The sequence below is a fragment of the Ambystoma mexicanum genome, chromosome 2q (assembly GCF_040938575.1).
Source record: "Ambystoma mexicanum isolate Mex_15411 chromosome 2q, UKY_AmexF1_1, whole genome shotgun sequence".
Lineage (NCBI taxonomy): Eukaryota > Metazoa > Chordata > Amphibia > Caudata > Ambystomatidae > Ambystoma > Ambystoma mexicanum.
In genome coordinates, this window is record NC_090924.1 from 648,793,155 (window position 1) to 648,813,570 (window position 20,416).

At 44.7% G+C, this 20,416-nt stretch overlaps 1 long non-coding RNA gene across 2 annotated transcripts in view; it reads right to left on the reverse strand.

The window, feature by feature from the left end:
* Positions 1 to 20,416, reverse strand: part of LOC138569657 (uncharacterized) — a 1,296,145-nt gene that overhangs the window by 519,210 nt on the left and 756,519 nt on the right. For both annotated transcript variants that reach the window (XR_011303296.1, XR_011303294.1), the window contains one exon: positions 6,172 to 6,327. This is a non-coding gene — a long non-coding RNA (uncharacterized lncRNA). The remainder of the gene's footprint in view (positions 1 to 6,171; positions 6,328 to 20,416) is intronic.

The following is a 20,416-nucleotide window of genomic DNA, read 5'->3' on the forward strand; positions in this document are numbered from 1 at the left end:
GTGTCTTTGAATCTTGAAGCTACACTTTCAAACCTTACAGTAGAATGTTTAAACTGACATTAATTTGCATTTTGCTGCTTGCAGTATTCCTTTCTGGATCGGGAACCAAAGCTACAATCATTCCCATTTTCCTTAAGTTTAAGTATTTCCGCGCATTGTGGAAGTGCGGTTGGAAAAGTGTGTTTGCTGCTGTCTCGCTGTCCGCCACTCTGCCCATTTGGTTTTGGACTCCTGAATCAGCACGTCTCATTTGCATTTCTTTGCCGCAAAAGGAAGCGTGCCATTGGACAATAAACCAGGTACGCATTGTGTGGACTTTAAGTTGACTTTTGTGGCAGGAGCACAGCGCTAACGTGCTAACGTTATTAACGTTAGTCATGAATGCTCCTGCATTCGTGTAATTGTGTGACGCAAATTTGCACTCTTTCTCCGCTTTTTTTGTAGAACATTGCCCCGCCTCTTGTCCCAACAAGCTTATCACCACCAATCCCGCGAATTGGTCCGCACGCATTGTGGAAGTACAGTTGGAAAAGTGTGGTTGCTGCTGTCTCGCTGTCTAGTGAGATAGCGGAGTGGCGGGGGTTGTCTCCTTCTGCTGGCATTTACGGTTTGCTAAAATAAATTCTTTCCTTTATGCATAATAAAGAAACAATACACCCTAACTACTGGCATGCTACCCATATCTGTTTTACGAGCTAAACTATGCATGCCTGAGCGCAGAAATGCAACCGCCAAAGGTACCAACCAGAGCAGAATCTCAAAATTGCAGCAACGTGTATCGCCTACAACATCACAGCGGTCGGCATCCTTAACAGCTGATATTAGAATGTTTTGCACAGACTGCAGAGGTAATATCGGAACCGACAATTCCGAAGTACAACCTCTGCCGGTGCAGACAATATCTCAAGGAAAAAGTGGTCTGTCAGAACTAGAACACAAGTATGTACAGAAAGGTACAAGTCCCAACAAAAATTCCAAATTGAATGACTCAGTGTGGAGGCTGAAAATGTAGGAGGTCCCACTGAAGCAGCCTTAATCACTGCATGCCTCATAGAAGACACCCAAAGTCCTGAAACCCAATTAGATAAGGAAAGCATACTGAGACGGGTCCCGTGTACTGTTTTACACAACAGGTGTATGACCAGCTAACCATAGCAGGTTGATGATGACCACCTACACTTTATGAATATTTCTAACAAATCCTACGAAAAAGGCCAAGAAGTACTCTATATATGTTCTAATAGAGGGGATTTAATTCAGTTAGAGGAAGAGCAAGGGGAGGGAAGTACATCGAAACACGATTCTGAAACCATGTTGCCAGCCCCGGTTAACAACACAGATCAAGGAGATGCCAGAATTAAAACACCTATAATCACTGACAAATCTGACATACATTTTGTGGATGACTCTCCGTACTTTATAGCACCTACCCCCAGACGCTCTAGGTTTGATCCTACAGTACGGGTCTGAGTTTTTCATACTCACCAACCAGCAGTGGAGATACTCCTTCCCTAAGGCGCCAGCCCTGAATAACACTCTGAGTGCCATGAATACTGCCCTTTTAACTGTGGCAAAGCTATATGAAATCTTGGATGGCAAATTTACTAAATAAACTGAGTATATATTGAACATCTATTGACACTAGCAGGTGCATCTCCTAATCAGGGTACTCAGTTGGATATAAACTCTGATCATATTAATCATATGACTATCCAACCAGGTAGGAGTGTCCAGAGTCAACAACCATCTATCATGAATGAAAGCCAAAGTATATCCGTACCTGTAATTGTGAACCCTGACAGGAGCAGAATGATATACAAACAGAAGCACAGATTCCTTAATGCAAAATCAGCAGGGTGGTACAAGAGCAAAACACAGAGGCAATTGAACCCACTGTTACCGACAGTGTCTCTGTCACTTGTGAATCAGTGCAAGATACCACAGAAAAAAACATATTTGATGTATTCTCGACTGCCGCAAAAAAGTTGTGACCTTTAAGGCTCATAGTAAACAAAAAACAGCTAAAATTGCGTCACAGATAATCCAATATGGAACAAAACATAAGAGCAGATTATTAAAAACCAAACCAAGAAGATATGTCCTAATACTCACAGGTGAGCAAAAAAATGACAGTCTTCATGACTGCCGACAAGGACACGCATTAAAAGCAAATCAAATTGGTGATTCGGCATATAAACCATTGGATGACCTGGTAGCCTTGACACAAACATCGACCATGGGCAATAGCTCAGCTTTGGGCCAAGGAGAAACTGTGCCAAAATGAACCCCGGCCCGATCAAAGGGCAAGCGGACATCATTAGCAACACTGTAAGTCTGACCAAGAAAAATTAATTTGAGACTCAAGTCCCAGTGATGCCCGCAATGCTGGATATACAAAAAGAGATTAAAGCCTCTATTGAATCCGATCTCAAATTGAATTCACTTAAAAGCCCAAAGATCACTGCAGGACAAATTGAGGGGAATATACAAACTATTAATACACTCCTGCCAACTCAATCTAATGATAATAGCACTGATGTAACTTCATCAATTAATCAAGCAGTGCAGATGCAAGTGCCAAAAACAGCAGCTGAGGGACCCGTAGTTCCATCGGTGCCCTCCATGCCCTTCATGCAGGAATTACGTGATGAAATCAGGTCCTCTATTGATGCTTACTTGATGCAGAACATTTCTAAAAACCCAAGTGAGGGCCAACAGCAACCTATGGTACAAATGTTCCCGACAATTACCACACTATTAAAGGGGCCTCAGATTCTGTCTCAGACCAATCCCATCTATCAGGATTCTGGTCAAATTCAGGATATCCAAGTGAACAGTAAAGAAACCCATGAGTTACTGACAGAAAGAACGGGGCACCAAACTTTGGGAAAATCCCCTAATCTTAAAGAGGACAAAAGTATGAGCCAGTACCGATTAATTATAAAATGCAGAGAATCCCCACATAAAAGCTATGACATGAATAGAGCAAGCATTTTGAATATATGTGCAGTGATTCCTGACCTGGCAAAAATAACCACAGTAGATATTGATCTAATTGAATTAGCTAATCATAATGATCTTTCGGAAGCCAGAATACAGATCTGCTCAGCCGTAGTAGCTAATACATTTTGGCAAGTCAGAATGGCCCTATTTGACATGGGCTTCATTTTATCGCAGGACATGGTCTCCAGTGTACAAATGGTAAAGGGGCATAAGTCTTGAATTTTTACTGCCAATAGCTGAGAATCCCATGTGATTAGTCATCAGAGGCAAGTGATGAACTCATAACAATCCCCATTTAGAGAAAGCGTGAGTTTAATATCTTGGAATACAAGAGGTCACAGACATCTTATCACCGCATCTACTGGTGACCTAGTGGGTTATGACATCATTGCTCTTCAAGAGACGTGGCTTTTGTCGCAACCAGTATTGGTCTTATTGACCCCTGCCACAAAAAACATTTGGGTCGTCCAAAGGGAGGTCTGCTATTGGCTGTTAAAAAATTCAGAGGTTTCATGAGTCAGCATTGCCCCACTCCCTCCCCTAGTTTCCAAGTTGTCAAGCTGTCTAGTGGTAAATTGACACTAGCAATAGTTAATATCTATTGGAGTATTCAAATGTTAAAAACGGAAGAGTTTTTTGGCCAGTAAATTACCATACTTGATGCACTTGTATTGGATGCAGGAATCACCAAAACAATTGTACTGGGAGATCTCAACCTACATCTTTATCCAGGTGCAGATACCGAGTTGAGTGGTAATGAAGCCACATGGGCAGCAATTATGGCAGAAAGAAACTTTATAATGATAAATGGAACTGTTCCGGGAGATATTCCACCGTATTTCACCTGGCATAGAAGCTCCCAGCAGGCCATTTTGGACTACATATATGTTAATATGTCCTCTTTCAATCAGGTCAAAACCCTTGAAGTCATGCACACAGAGATAAGTGACCATAATAAATTATGGCTAACCTTTGTCCTCCATTTACCAACAGTGAGTATGGAAGTAAACTCCAACATAGCAAATGCTCTAGTAAATAATCAAAGCAATAGGCTGCAATGGACAAGATCGAAACTAATTAAGCTTGACCTAAACCTTAACAATCTATTCCACAGGACAGGCACGAAAAAGGGTGGTGACTATGTTCATGCAATGCAGATGTTTAGACAAGTGACTTTATCAGAGAATAGCCTCAAAAACAAGCATTGCCACGCCTTTGATATTGAGCTGAAGCACGGGAAATCACAATCAATTAAGGCAAGACATTCGCCACTTGAATATAGTAAATAGTGTGGATAAAATCATAAAGATCAAACATCTACCACGAATGTATAAATGTTGGCTTAAAACCAGGAAATGCATGCAAAATCAGAAAGATGGTGAACAGATGCTGAGGCAAATTATTACTAAATCTACAGCTGGCATCTGGTCCTTACTCAATAAGGCCACAGCAAATCCACAAGTGGCGGTGCAAACCAACTCAATATAAAGTAAGGGTTGGCATGTTTACTTTCAGGATCTGTATCAATCTCCTTTCTCTAACATGAATGAGAATTTTCAAGTAAAGGACACAAGTCATGAATGTTTGCTAAATGTGGAAGACATAAAACATTGCATAAGCAGATAAAGCACCTCTCCTGCCATGGGTCCAGATGGTCTGCATAATGCCATGCTTAAAAAATATCCAGAAGAGTGGGCTGCAATCTTGCTCCAAATATACGAGAATGTCTTTAAAATCAGTAGCATTCCTGATAGTTGGAAGAAATCAATTATGCTCCCAATTTTCAAAAAAGGTAATCGAGAAGACCCCAGATCATACAGACCGATATCCTTATTGGACTGCCCTGGAAAACTATTTGCTAGGCTATTATTGAACTCGCTCAAAAAATGGCTGGATACTCAGAACATGCGTGACCCGTTTCAGACGGGTTTTTTGCCGGGCTTAGGTACAGCCATAAATATGATTACACTCACTAGTATAATAAAGCGAGCTCACCAGCACAAGCAAGCAATTTACATTGCATTTATTGACTTCAAGATGGCTTTCAAAGCAGTCCCAAGAGAACTGTTTTATAAAACACTTGCAGATGCTGGATGCCCTTGGGAAATTTTAAAGTGGTTGATACAGTTACATTTAAACACCACTATTCAAATAAGGCTAACTAATGATTGCCTATTAACAGAACCGATCAAGACCGCACAGGGTTTAAAGCAGGGATGTTTGTTAGCATCAGCTTTATTTAATTTCTTTATTTAGGATGTGAGTCAGGTCTTTGAGGGACTTCATACAGACTCGCCTAGGATCATGGGGACTCATGTGGAATGGTTATTGTATGCCGATGATATGGCCCTCATATCTCAAACCCCAAAGGGGCTGCATACATTACTCAATGCATTAGACATGTATGTGCAAAAAAACTGTACAACCATTAACATCTCGAAAACAATAGTAATCCAATTTGGCACACGAAAGCAAAGAATGGCCAAATCGCATTGGGCTTTACAAAAATGCAAGATTTCAGCAGTAACATCATACACATATCTAGGCACGAGTATTTCTAACTAATGGGCAGATAATACTTATCATCAGCAAGTAATGTTGAAATTGCAAACGTCAATCTCGCAAGCACGCATTATCAAAGCAAGGTTTTGCAGATTCTCATTAATGCCAGTAATAACATACTACAAATTAAAAGTAATACCAGTTGTAATGTATGGTGTAGAAACAAAAGCATGGCAACCTTATAGCCACTGGGCGAGCAAGGAAGAATGGTATTGGAGGCACGTGTTAAATCTTCCCAATTCAGAACCATTACCTATCATAAGGCACAAGCTCAGTTTAATTTCCCTATATGCCATTTATAAGTGGAAGCTATGCTCGCTTTATCGTAAATGCCTTCTGAGTAAAACAGCCTCAGGTCTTCTGAATATCATATCCAACTATCCGCTAAACTCACTGGACCTATTTCCCAGAGTTTGGCGCATGAGAGCACAAAAAGTACTCAACGAGGCGCTCATTGATGCAGCATTGCTGATTGAGAATCCAGACAGAGCAAAAATCAAGATATGGGAAATGGATTGGGTCAAAACTAGAACTGCATGCTTCCAATACCAAAACTTTGTTGCAAACCCATTTGAGATTAAATGCTATAATGAGATTGAAAGCTACCTGGTAACATTTCCGACCTCACAACATCCAGGTGACTTAATGCGGTCTCGATTAAATCTCTGGTTAACCAGAGAAGTGTTGCACAAACGAAGGATGCTTGATAGTCCAGATGCGACATGCCGGTTTTGCGATCAAAAGGACGAAACCCTGAAACATCTGTGTGTAGAATGAATCGAATTAGCGACACACAGATCTCTGCATTGCAAACATCTATTTGAAGATGATTGTGACATGGCAGCCAATAAACTTTGGGGTTTGTTGTTTCATACTACAAGGACATCCGTGGGATATGCCATATTGAATTACTTAAATCATCTAGGGTTAAAGGTTAAGAAAATAAGCATGAAGGTTTAATAATATTTTGATGTTAATAGAGCTTTTATGTCTGCATTTGAGAAAAGCTTATATATGAATGACACCTATCCTGTTACCTTCTGGAGGTAGGGTAAACGTATATTTGTAATGTATTCTTTCTCCATGTTAAATTTTATTTATGTAACCTGTATTAGGCAACATGGTATATATTTTGTTTTAAATGTGATTGTAATGGTTACTAAATGTAAATGCATTTCTGTTTTATATATATAAAAGTTGAAAGGTCTCGATTTATCATGACCATATCAACTAATAATAAAAAAAAAAGTATTTCCAAATTGGTCAGGTTACTTTGGAATGCGATTTGTGTGGTTTACAAGTCTGGTGTCTATGAATCAGTATTAGTTTAGCTATTAATAATAATAATAATAATAATAATAATACTTTAACACATCCTGATATTGGAGCATTCAATTGTCTTCAGTGCTGACTGGACTTAAATCCCAGCTTCACCTCTAAATTAGAGTGTGTGATCCTGTGCAAATCATTGTATCTTACTGTGTTGTTTCTTCCTAAACTGGTAGGCCAGGAACAGGTGTGGATGAAGAGGAAGCAGGGATACTACTATGGATTTTGGGCCCTAGGCAGTGGGAGGAATGCCAAAGTTTGGTAGGTGGCAGGGAGACTGGGCAACAAATCGGTGCTTTGTTGTTTTGTGTTCGGTTAGGTAGAGATCAGGTATGTTTTTTGGGGGTTGGGGATGCAGAGTAATACACATTGGTCTTGTGGTGTGGGATGCTACATTTTGGTCTTGTGTTTTGAAGTTAAAAGAGAAGGGATGCTAGGTATGCTGTTTTGCATTTTGGGGTAAGGCCACAGGTATGGATATTGTCTTTCGAGAGGTAGGAAGGCAGGAGGCCATTTATGGGTATTTTGCCTGATTGGCTCATGTTTAACTCTTAGTGCCAAGCCAGACCTTTGGCTCGCCAACCTCTTCCAAGACATAGAGAAGGAGAGGTTATTTAAACAACAGTGTAAAGAAGTACTTGAAGTACCCAGACTAGAAATAGAGACAAGATGAGTAGGGTGTTAGACAGTAGTGATATGAGTTTGGAAGGTAATAAGTGAGGGTTAGTAGTGATTGTAGGAGATATTTATGGGGCAACAATTAATTAGGGACGTTCTTCCTCCCCCAAATCAAAAGTGCCACATCAATATCAAAATATTTTGGGTTCTTCACTAACACTGGCCTTAATACATATAACACCACTATTTTCCCTCACTGCTTTGTAATGAGCAAGCCAATAATCAGGCTGTTGTGCAGAAGGAAGATATATTTATTATTTTGCAGACAAACTTCTTATCGCTCAGTAAGTATCACAATGCATGCCACCTCACTGTGTGGCACAACACCTTTCCTGTTGAACACCATTCACTTTTGATAATAAGGATTCACAAAACATCTAGGACCCAATAACATGTGCAGTTCTCACTTCTGATCTCATATTCCCCATGTCACATGGAAAGGAAACACAGGACTGGAGAATCCTTGCAATGTCACTCACAAAATTACCCCATAATATACTCATAATCAATACAACATCCCCATAACATACAACATCCCCATAACATGGCAATATTATTTGACAATGTATTTGATAAGTGGATTTACTTAAATACCTGTAGTGTTCTTCTGTTGGTTAAAAATACATTTTACATGTGTAGCGCTCTTCATTTCTGACCTCCCTGTGCACTCTTCATGTCTAGTAATGTACTCACACAACCAATATTTAACAAAATAATTTTCTCAATAAATTGAATCCTTTTCCTTTACCACTATGCTGCAAAGAATCACTCAATTTGGAGTCCATTTCTCACTCTCAGTAGTGAGTGTGCTTTTAAATCAGTTATTTCACTTTGTTTATCCTGGAAGACACTTTTCTGCCCAGCACAAACCCAGATATTCAGTTGTGATTTAGCACCCCTTTCTTTGGTACAGGGTTTCGGGACTGTTAACCCATTCAGAAATGTGGTATGCACCCCTTCTCTTTACGGGATTTTAGGGGTGGCAAAAGGGATATAGATGCTCCAAAATTACTTTATAGGACTATATCGTTAGTCACACTGGGAGCAAGGTTGGAAGTTTCAAATTCCTTCAAGATCACCCTGTGTCATTTGGCTATGTGGGAGTTAATTAAATTATTAATAAAATCACAATTTCTAGGGTGCTATGCCCTTCCCATGAATATCTACATGGGAAAAGATACCAATTAAACAAGACCCCCAACAATGGTTTGTTCTGTTGTACTTAGTTTAAATCACTCTGGGTTTTATGCTCAGGAAAAGTCATCAATCCTCCAGGGTCATCTCATGGGAAGCATAGTGATCTGGTAAAACTGCCCCTCCAGGATCAGTAATGGATAGCCTCCAGCATCAATCGCTCTCTCCTGGTTCTCTACAGATCTTTGTCCACCTTTCTCCTTGTCTCATCCACGTCCTCCTGTCTCCCTTGCCATTTTGGTTCTCCTCCACAAGTCCCTTTTTCTACTGTGCCTTTAAACCCCTAATCACACCCCAAAATATCTAAATTATGTGGTGCCAGCTTATTGGCTCCTGATTCGAATTGGACCCCCATTGCCCCCCCCCCCTCCTTGAACAAGGCCTAGCCCCTTTGCAATGATTGGCTCCTTTAGTTACTAGGCTCCATTTCTGGGAGTTGTAGCTCCAACCATTTTGAATGTCATTTATGAACACTTAGCTATAAAGTTAAACAATCTTCAACATGCCACTTTTCTTTAATTTACAGGTAAGGGTCACAAACTATATATTTCTCAATTATTCTTAGCATGCTGGTCATAATGCACTGTGTCATATGCCAGCATGTGGTTGCCGGTGCAAATGGCAGATTTGTGCGATTTCCACGAAAAAGATACAAATTAGAATCCTGAGATTTTACAGACAAGTATCTGGTTGCATTAGCTAGAGGGTACCTCTCTCTTCAATCTGTCATTTTTTTGGGGAGCTGCTATCACATTTTAGCTAATAACTATTGTCCCCAAGCTCAAATTTTGAGGAGAGTTGTATTATCAGATGGGACTTTTCATAAGCTATTCGGGAAAATTTGAACTATTGTTGTCGGTGCCACGGTCCTCAAGCTGTCAGGAACCCGCGAGCAGAACTCGTAATGCGGCGGGACGGTATGAACGGTGCCAGTGCCTTACCGGCACCGTTCATACCATCACCGCCAGGGTCCTAATGAGGCCCAATGTATTTTTGAAGTATTATGGCTCCCCTCAACCCATGACGTGTGTGTGTGTGAGTGTATGGTGAAAGGATGCACACTGAAATGTATGGGTGGCTGCCTGGGTGTGCCTGTATGGTGAAAATGTCCACACTTAAGTGTATAGGTGACTGTCTGTGTGAGGGTATGGTGAAAGGGTGCACACAAATGTATGGGTGGCTGGGTGTGCGTGTACGGTGAAAGGATGCACACTTAAATGTGTGGGTGGCTGCCTGGGTGTGCCTGTATGGTGAAAGGGTGCACACTTAAATGTATGGGTAGGTGCCTGGGTGTGTGCGCCTGTGTGGTGAAAGGTTGCACACTTAAATGTATGGGTGGCTGCCTGGGTGTGCCTGTATGGTGAAAGGGTGCACACTTAAATATGGATGGCTGAGTGAGCGTGTGTATATATGGTTAATGGTGTGTGTACTTGTGTTCAGGGGCGCAACAAAACCTACATTTCAGGGGGGCTAACTTTTCAAATGTTGGGAGAGTGCTAACTTCACGTGTGGTGAGGAGGAGCAAACCTATTTGTGTAGGGGCATCTAACTTCTTTATGCATTTTAATGAGACTATTCCAGTGCAGCTTCAATGTTACAAGCAGTTAACTCTCTCCTATAGGTCTGAAAGCACCCACTTATGGGCTGCTGTGAGAATGACTAGTCTCCTGTTTCCGCTCTACCCTTCCAATCACTCCCCTGGCATGCAAGTACTAAACCCACATCACAATTTCAATTGCTTAAAAATTGTGGCATTTGAATGCAGGTACTAACAGTGAAATGATGTACATTAGTAATTGCTGGGCTGGGCCCTTGTTAATGGCAAAACCCAGGTGCTGTTTAACATCTGTGTCCTTTTCTGTCCGGAAACTGCTCTGAAGGTCAGCCAGGTCAAGTCAACATAGCCCACAATTTCAGTGGGGGGGAACCGGTGGGGGGGGCTGAAGCCCAGTCAGCTCAATGGTGTTCCACCACTACTTGTGTTTAATGCCTTGATTAATTATTGGTAATCTTCTTTACACCTAGCCCTATTCTTCCTCATCCCAGTACTTGTGTATGAGGCAGTACTTGTGTATGAGGCACTATGCCTCATACACAAGTACTGGGATAAGGTAGAGGTACATGAAGGTAATGCCTGATTTAGCTACCTGTAATCTTCATTACTCCTAGTTCCACTCTTCCTCCAGTACTTACCAGTGAGGCAAGGCGCCTCATAAGTAAGCACTGGGACAAGGAAGAGGGACGTGGAGGTAATTCTGGGCCAATGAGCTGATATTGGAGGTTGGGGTAGGGGATGGCAGGGAGAAGAGATGTGTGGGGGGTGCAGGGTTGTGCAATAAATCATAATGGTCGTCCATGCCCATGCTAAGCAGGCATGATATGTGGTATTAGTGGCTAGAGAGGCATTTTGGTGCAGCCAGCCTAGTCATTCCTCAGTTTGGCATCACTTTTTTTAACTGGGCATTTCTGATAAAGCAGTCCTGCTAAGTGTAATTACCTGGCTATACTGGCATTTGGGTTCTGCCATTATAGCCGTTTCTTACTGTGGTACTGTGTATTGTTCTGGCCATCTGTGATAAAATGATATGTTATGATAAGATAAGCCATATATAACGCACCTGTAGACAAGTGTTTTTAGTCACGACAAGACAAGAGAAAGAAAACTGAGGGAGGACAAGACAAATGATCTTAATAAGCCTTGTGTCATTCATATCGAGAACGAGAAGTGCAAGAGGAAAGGGAGGGGGGAAGTGCAAGTCAGAGAGGAGGGGAAAACAGGTGCCGCCAGGGCAGCGCGGCTCTGGGTAGTGCAAGGAGAACAAGGGACTGTAGGGTTACAGTTACAGCCCCTAACTGCGTGGTAGACCTGGAGGCAGTGCAAGGGTGACTGATCAAGAAAGAGCCTGGACTCAGTGAGACAGAGGGTAGCCAAGCAACCAGTTGCTACAGCGGACAGGTAGGTCAGCAGGGGAGGGAGAGAGAGAAAGCAGAGGAGAAGAGGAATGTTTTGAGCTGCTTCTGGAACTTCAGGTGGTCCGGCTCAAGTTTGGGAGGGTCAGGGAGGCCATTTCAGAGGGAGGCGCCTGCAGGGGAGAAGGATCTACCCCCCCCACTCTCTGCCTGGAGAAGTATCTAACCCTTAGGGCTCGAGAAGGAAGGTATTTTGGAAGATAGTGTTGGATGTAGTGCAGATACCAGCCCCAGAAACCCTTGTGGACAATGAAAAGGGTATTGAACTTGATCCTCGCAGCCACTGAGAGCCAGTGGAGAGATTTCATGGCTGGAGAGATACAGTCCCTGGGCTTGAGGCCAAGGATAAGTCTCGCAGTCCTGTTCTGGATTAGTTGCACAGGGTGCAGAGTAGAGGAAAGCAGATTGAGAAAGTGGCTGTTGCAGTAGTCCAGCCTAGAAAGAACCAGAGCTCTGGAGACAGTGAGCTTCTGGGGGAAAGTGAGAAATGGAAGAGTCCCTTTGAGGAGGTGCAGCTGGTAGTGGGATTTCTTGGCGATGTCCGAGATGTGAGGAGAGAAAGAGAGAGTGGAGTTTAAGATGACACCAGGAATGAGCTAGAGAGGAGAGTAGGCTGAGGAGAGCCTGAAGGAAAGTGGAGTGTCATCCGCACAACACTGTAAGTTAGAGGAGAAGGTAGAGATCAGGTGGGTCAAAGGAGCCAAATAGAGGTTGAAAAACCAGGGTGAGAGGATAGAGCCCTGGAGAACTCCACATGTAGAGAGAGGTGGCGGAGTGAACGGGACAAAGTTGGACCTGGGAGGGGCAGTCCAAGGGGAAGTCGGTCAGCCACTCCAGGGCCTGATCCATGAGGCCCAGGTTCTCACAAAGTCAACTGATCAGGATGGCGTGGTTGACCGTGTCGAAAGCAGAGGAAACTTCCAGGATGATGAGGACAGAAGGAATGCTGGAATCAAGGTTAGAGATCAGATCTTCACAGGTGTTCAGGAGAGCAGTTTCCGTGCCTCAGGCAGCTCTTAAGCCAGACTGATGGTCATGGAGACAACCAACAGATTCAGTGTGGAGTGTAAGCTGGCAGTTGGCCAGCTTTTCCAAGAATTTGGGAGAGGGGAAGTTCCAGTGCGAAAAAAATGATTACAGAAATCGGACAATGCTGGATCATGTCAATGTGGTCCTTGATGGTTCTGGAGGAGCAGGGGAGCACCTGTTTCGACGACACTTCCATGGATGGGACTTGTCTAGAAACCTTGTCAGGTGTTAGAGTGAAAGAGGAAAAAGGAGGAGAGGGAGAGATGGCCAAAGGGGGCCGAGAGAGGAAGAGGGAGAGGAAGAGGCGATAGTGGACAGGATGTCCTGAGCTTTTGCGGAGAAGCGAGAGGCCAAAGCCGTACAGAGGGCCTGTTGAGGGAACAGGAGAGGTAGAAACCGCAACAGGATTGGCCAGTTCTTTGCAGATTTTAAACAGTTTGGCTGTGTTGTTAGAGGCCGTAGAGACGCAGGCTTGAATGTGTGCTGTGTTCTTGATGAGTCTTTGTGCTTCGACTGGCATTTTTGTGCAACCAGTCTAGGTATGTCTAAATGTTACTGCAATGTTATGTGTCTACACTGGTCTACATTGTGCAGCCAGTTGAAGATGTTTTTATTGTGGCATGGCATTTTTAATAGCAAAGCATTAATGTTCATGTGCACCGTTGGTGACTTGCATGTTTTGGATTGCTGTTACCCTACACAACAATAGCAAACACTGTGGCTTTTTAGTCAATTTTTCTCAGAAAGTGTGCTGTATATTGCATTAAAACACATATTTATATCTTTCTCGTAGTGCGGTGTGTGGCATACCCCTTCAGCAACAAGTATGTGCGTATTGCGCAGGCGTGGTAATCTATGGCGGCCCAGAGTGTGGCGCGACTCTTGATTTGTTGCCAAGTTGGGGGGGGCCTCAGCATGGCTTGCAGGGGGGCCCCCAGAGCTTGTGTTACACCACTGCTCATAGAGCAGTAACAGTGTGATATTACATTGTTGTGGCTCTATAATTATGTGGTTTTAGCTGTCACCATGCCACAACTAGACATGGCTTGTATTTAAAAATGTATGTGCCATCAGACTGACTAGATAACACAACTACAATAAATATCAGATGTGCATATAGTTAAAAAAGCCATCAGTGCCTCCATCAACCTTGCGTTCCTACAGCTGTCAGGAATACACATGTTACCTTTGAACCTGTTCTGTGCCACTGCAGAGCTTGGGCTGAGGGCGTCTATAGGGTATCTCAGAAAAAAGGCACATGTTTGCACTATAATATTAGTACAGAGATTTTATGAAAGGGGGTCTGAATAGCAGCCCTCCCTTTCAGAACCTTAATTGCCTGCATCATGTTATGGTAATATCAATCCCAGAAAAGTGTTCACACCCTTAGAGATGGCAATCCATCACATACCCAAACACGAAAACAAATTGGTAGTTCACCTAGGGGCAATGGTAATACACCTAGGTGGCAATGTGGAGAAGCCCCTGCATACCTAGTGCAAAGAAGGACAACAGTTTGATAGCAAATACTGAAGTTTCTAGAACTTGACTGGAGACAGTGGCAATGCCCATAGAACATGGGGGTCTCTTTAGTCAGCAGCATTGGGCAATGGGAATTTTCATGAGAATGCAGGGTTGGGCTTCAGGGGTCACAGCTCAAGATACTGGTAAAAGTCTGGTGCACACGGCCCTCCGAGGGATCCGCGCGGTAGAAGGCAGTGTGGACTCATTCCTACCAAACTTACAAGCGGCTAGATGTGACTGGAAGGAAAAGAAAAAGAAGGCTAAAGGGCAGGGATTTTTCTGGCGACTGATGCTAAAGGAAAATGGTCAAGGAAACATGGTGAGACATACGCAGTAGACGTGTCTAGCCAACAGGGTCACTGATGGAGTCACAACCACAGAGTTTGGGTATGAACACAGTGATGCCCCATCCAATGAATAATCCCTAGTACTGAAACAGCCCGGAGGTTGACGAAATAACTAAGCCCACGTAACAGGCACAGACATTCAAAGTGTGGACGTCATGCGCTCTAAGACCCAGATTCAGTCAGCAATTCCAATGTCATGTTCAGGCTCACCTGTTAGAGAACGTGTCACTCCCCCATTGGCCAATTTCTGGGCCATATGGGCCAGTATGGCTTGCAAAAATATTAAAAGCCCAGGAAATTGGTTAATGAGAGGGGGAGCACTGTGATCCCCCGATTCACTGATGCAAGCAGGGCTGTCAATGTGGAGCTCCCTCTCATCACCGGAACACTGCACTGAGAGCACCGACTCCACTCCACACTATTAAGCTGGTAAGATAGCTCAGCGGGTTTAGCGCTCAGCAGGTTAAGCGCCAGTTGCTGTGATCTGTGTTTGATTTGCAGGTCGCAGGTTCAAATTTTGGCACGGTAGACTCTACGTTTCATCCTTCTGAAGGTCGATGAAGTCAGTACCAATTTCGATTGGGTAATAATAATAATGTAAGTAAATATGTCCTATGTAAAGCACTTTATAAAGAAGCGCTATATAACTAACACATTATTATTAGGACTGTACTTGACAGACACAGCCGGGCACAATTAATCCCCTGCACCCACCTCCTCTTCCTTACCTTATGAAGGAGGAGGGGGGACATATTGCTCTGCCCCTCACGAATGTACACTGGGCGACACCTGGCGGTGCGGCACAGTTTTTCCATCCCCAATGCCACACGACCACTCACCTCGCTCGGCCACATCTGGCAGACGCGGACAAGCTGCAATCTTAGCCCCGTCCCTCCTTCCTTATCACACTGTCCGTGGTTGCTAGGAACCAGCGAGTTCCCATCAACCACATCAGGCATTTTATTTTTTTTTAAACCTCCCTTTACCCCGAACTGTGATCAAAGTTTTATAGACCATGCCCTGTGCCAATACCTGTGGTTATTAGCCCGTACACAAGGTTAAACAACCTTTCTGCACTCGGGTCTTTAACTCTGTCTTCAGGGTCCATAACTCCCAGTACGGTCTTTGACAAGGTCTATATAGCTTAAATAATACACCCGTGGCAGTGGTCGTCTACTTTTTCTTTTCAAGTTTTACTGTTCCTATACTTTTATTTTAAAAAGAACTGGTGGGGAATGGTTTTGTTTTCAAATAAAAGTGTAGGAAGAAGTTGAAACTTGCACTTCAGTGCACTGCACTGACCTTTCTCTTAAAGAGCAGATGTGTTGGTTTGGGGGTTTGGATTGCACATGGCGATGGGGTTTGTGGGGAGCGGGTTGGGGGCAGGCCAGCAGGGAACACAGTTCCACAACTTCTTTTTGTGCAGTTGGACCACTGACCCGTGGCCTTATAAACTTGACAATAGTGATGCTTCGAAGTTATTGGGTGCAGCAGGGAGATGTAGCAAGGTGTTTAAGTTCTGCCGGTGTCATCACACAAATGATTTGCGGATCTTCACCGCAAAGGAGTTATTTTCAGGTCTGAAAAATTGAATTTATAAGGGTTTCAACAGAAATTGCCAAAAAGGATACAGAGGTTCCCAGGTCCAGTGCGAAGCCTTGATTCCATAATATGAAGTCTCCAGAGATTTCTTAGTAAGCCTCTCGATGTCCAGAAAAATGACACGAAGAGCCACGCCTGAGCCTCCCTTCCAGTCGGGCAAAGTCTGCATGCTGCTCAAGGCTTACTGTATTATTCATAAATGCCTTCCCGTAAACCTCCCCATGTATCAGCAGAGGCATTCACTGGCACTTTCATCGTTCCCTGCTGCAGGTTCGTTGTTCGTGTTTGACTGCATAGGTGGGGTGGGGCCGTTCTGTCCTGTGTTGCTTCTCAGTGACCTTTGCATCCGCGCCAGGCTCTCTTTCTGATTTTATTTTGTACACGCACAATGTGAGAACCTCCTATTAAAAGCCGCCTTTTCATTGCTTGTCTCTGGTTTCCGCTGCTCTGCTGCAGTCTCTTTTCCTTAAGCTTTCTTTCCCGAAGTTCAAGCGCGTTGAAGCTCTCCCAGTCAGTATTTACAGCTACAAGCGGTCCCTTAACGCATTTTTATAAACATTTCTACGAATATAGACTGTGTTAAAGAAAAAGAAATCTGGAAAAGTCGCTGCTCTCCCCATCCTGTACCCCACATCGCTTGGTGAGCATGCAGTGGTCTTAAGAAATATCCCCTTGCCCAGTGCCATGGCCCACAAACAATTATAAACAGGCACTGGCAGCGTTAATAGCTCAAGGTGTTGTGAAATGCTTGTAATCGTGTAGGGCATATGGAGGAAGTGAACACTTTATACATAAAGTGTTAGGCTAGCTGGGCAATGTTAGTAATGTCATATTGTTTATTTATGGGCCTGCTGTTTTTCGCATGTGTATTAGGGTTTATTTTCAAAGCCGTTATTTGCAAGGCCCCAATAAAAAGCAGGCCTCCTTCCCTGCGTGTTGCTGCCAAAGGCCCTGCAAAGGAAAATGCCCACCTTTCTTGCAGGGCTTCAGGGGTAGTATGGGGTGGAGAGGGTGGAAGCACAAATATGTTCCTCCACAAACAATACGTATGGCAAAACTGCACACAGCACAATACCGCCCTGTGGGAGAAATTGCGCCAAGTTGTGGGTATCAAGAAGCTAACCCAAAACAGTATTCTGGGTCCGGCCCACGTGGCACTGGAGTCCAATAGCACACAACAAAGGTATGATCCGTCCACTGCTAGCCCTGACCTCTCATTCTGTTTCCTGCTAGTCACTTCAGACTTAGATATGGGCCTCATTCCGAGTATGGCGGTAAGGGATACCGGTCACCGTTAAAGAGACTGGTGCCGGTAATCCCTTACCGCCACATTCCGAGTTCCCTTTACGCCCTCGTCCTTAACGCCTGCTTTTAGCAGGCGTTAGGGACGAGGGCGCAAAGGGGCTTTTAAGCCAATAACGGTGACCGTAAAGTACGGTCACCGTTAGTTGCAATTTCCCCATTCCCATTGAGCCCTATGGGGGCTCATTTGGGAATGGGGAAGAGCCCTGGGGAATGGGAAATTACCGCCCTGGTCAACTCGGAATAGGGCGGTAATTTCCCATTCCACCAGGGCGGTGCCGGTACGGGTCCGGCGCCGACCAAGGCGCTAATAGCGCCATTGGTTAGCGCCAGACTCGGAATGAGGCCCATAGACTGCATGTTGCAATCCCAGGGTTTATCGCTGGAGGGCAGATTCAGGGAGCGTAAGCGCATCCATTCTAACCAGGCTCCAAGTTACAGAGCGCATCGGAGGCCCATCACGCAACCGAGCACACTCCCTCTGAGTCCACCTACCTGGTAGTGCCAGATCTCTCAGCTTGCTAGATCAGCATCTGGGCCTTCAAGGTCTCATTTTCCGCAGGTCTCGGAGAAGTCAAGTCCACAGCACCCGTCTTCGAGCGAAGACAACCCACCCCTTGCCTCAGTCCCTTTCCTTACCTAACTCATAGTCTGTGCGTCTTGCTCCTGCTTTCTTTGGCTCCCTCTTCTCCAACCACAGACCATGGTCGGGAAACACAGGAGCAGGCGCATAAAGAGATATCCACCTACACAGACCTTTCTGCTTTGAGACAACTATGGTGGCAATGGGTGCAGTATACATCTCTAGTACAACACACTACATTATATTCTCAATCCCACTGAAATATTATTTTTTGAATTTTATTTTAGCATTTATTACAGCGCACAAAACCCTGAGGCATCTAGGCGCTAGTTACAGAAAGTGCATGCATAGTACAAGGGAGGTACAGGTATGCAGACTGTGAAAGCTACTCCTCATGTTATGGTGAGCTACATCAGCTTGCAAACAGAGGTAATAATAGGTACAGAAATACACAGACTGGCTAAGCTACTCCACATGTTAAGGGGAGCGGTATCAGGTTGCGTACAGAGGTAATAATAGGTACAGAAATACACAGACTGGCTAAGCTACTCCACATGTTAAGGGAAGCGGTATCAGGTTGCATACAGAGGTAATAATAGGTACAGAAATACACATGGCCTCATTACGAGTCCGGCGTTAACCGAGGCGGTAAAACTGCCTGGTTAACGCCGGACTCATATTACCATTCCGCCTCCGTGATTCCCGGAATTACTGGGGCATTACAACCCCGGTTTTCCGGGAATCACAGAGGCGGAATGGTGTAAATCCCCATTCCCATTGAGTCCTATGGGACTCGATGGAAATGGGGATCATGGAAACACCGTCAGCATCTCGTAATGCTGCCGGTGTTTCCTCGTCCGCCTGCATGCGGGAGGTGTTAAACCCGCCAGGTCAGACCTGGCGGGAACATCACCTCCCGCCTGCAGGGGTCGGACTCAGGCGGTCCGGAAACAACGGTGGCGGCGGGTTTACCGCCACCGTTATTTCCGGACCGCCTGGGTCGTAATGAGGCCCACAGACTGGCTAAACTACTCCACATGTTAGGGGGAGCGGTATCAGGTTTCATACAGAGGTCATAGTGGGTACAAACAGCAGACTGTACCGGTCTGTGGACAGACCGGCAGTTACAAGTGGGTTATTAAGATCAGATGCAGCGCAGGCTGCATAGTTGCAGGTCCAGTGGTTACACCTTGGTTATATGCAACAGCAGTACAGGCGGCAGAGATTCAAGTCCAGTGGTTGCAGTAGGCTAAAAACAAGACAGCGTTGGCTGCAGAGTGACAGGCCCAGAGATTACATGTGTGTTTAAGGGTAGGTGCAGCGTCGGCCACGATAATGTCTGTTCCAAGAATTGAGGCAAAGGAACGTCAGTTGCAGATTATCACAAGCAGAAGTTCTTATAGGTTGACTGCAAATGCAGCGCCGCCGAGCACGAGTATGAATCCATTAGCTGCAATGGTTATGACCAGGTGATATTCCGTTGCAGTGCAGGTTTGCGAAAGAGTCGTGGGCAGTAGGGTACAACACTGCGTCCTTGCTGGTGCAGGAGAGACATGAAGTGATAACTTACATTTTGCACAATCGGGTGCACACGTGGAGCAGTGCTACCAGGTCGGGAGCCTCAAAATGCAATGGAGTTTCGACTGCCGGTGGGAGGTAGGTGAGGGGGGAGGAAGTATGCTGAAGGTGGGTGAGGATGTGATATGGAGCTAAACCAAGGTGATGTAAGGACCGTAGTGGTGGGTGGATTGTAAAGGATAAAGGGTGTAGTAGGAGATCAGATAAGCAGTAGGTATCAGGCGTGTTAGGAAACTGCCGGATGGATGGGTTACCTTATATTGAATTCGATGTAGGCAGCAGGTCTTCATATGGAGGGTCAGGGTCGAAAATGAATAGGACTGCATAGCGGGATATCAGGGGCCGGAGCGCCGTACACGCCTGGACAGGTCCAGACCGGGAACAAGACCCAAAAAGTCGGCCTTTGGCATCGGGCCGATCCGGCGTCGCCATTCGGCTCCGGATCTCGTGTGTGGATAAGGTGCTTCAGAGCCAATGTGAAAGCTCAATGGGAGCAGGCTGGGGAAGTGTGATTCCGGGCTGTATGGAGGGGTATGAAGCGGCCATGATGGTGTGGAGCTCCAGCTCTCACACACCAATGTAGGCACCAGCAGGCAGGGCGGCAGGGATGAAATGAGCCGACCTGCCTTGCTCGTGTCAGCAGAAATATGAAAGGAAGAAGGGCCCAGATAGGGAGTAAGGCCTTAAAAGTTCACCTTTGATGTGGGCCGATCTA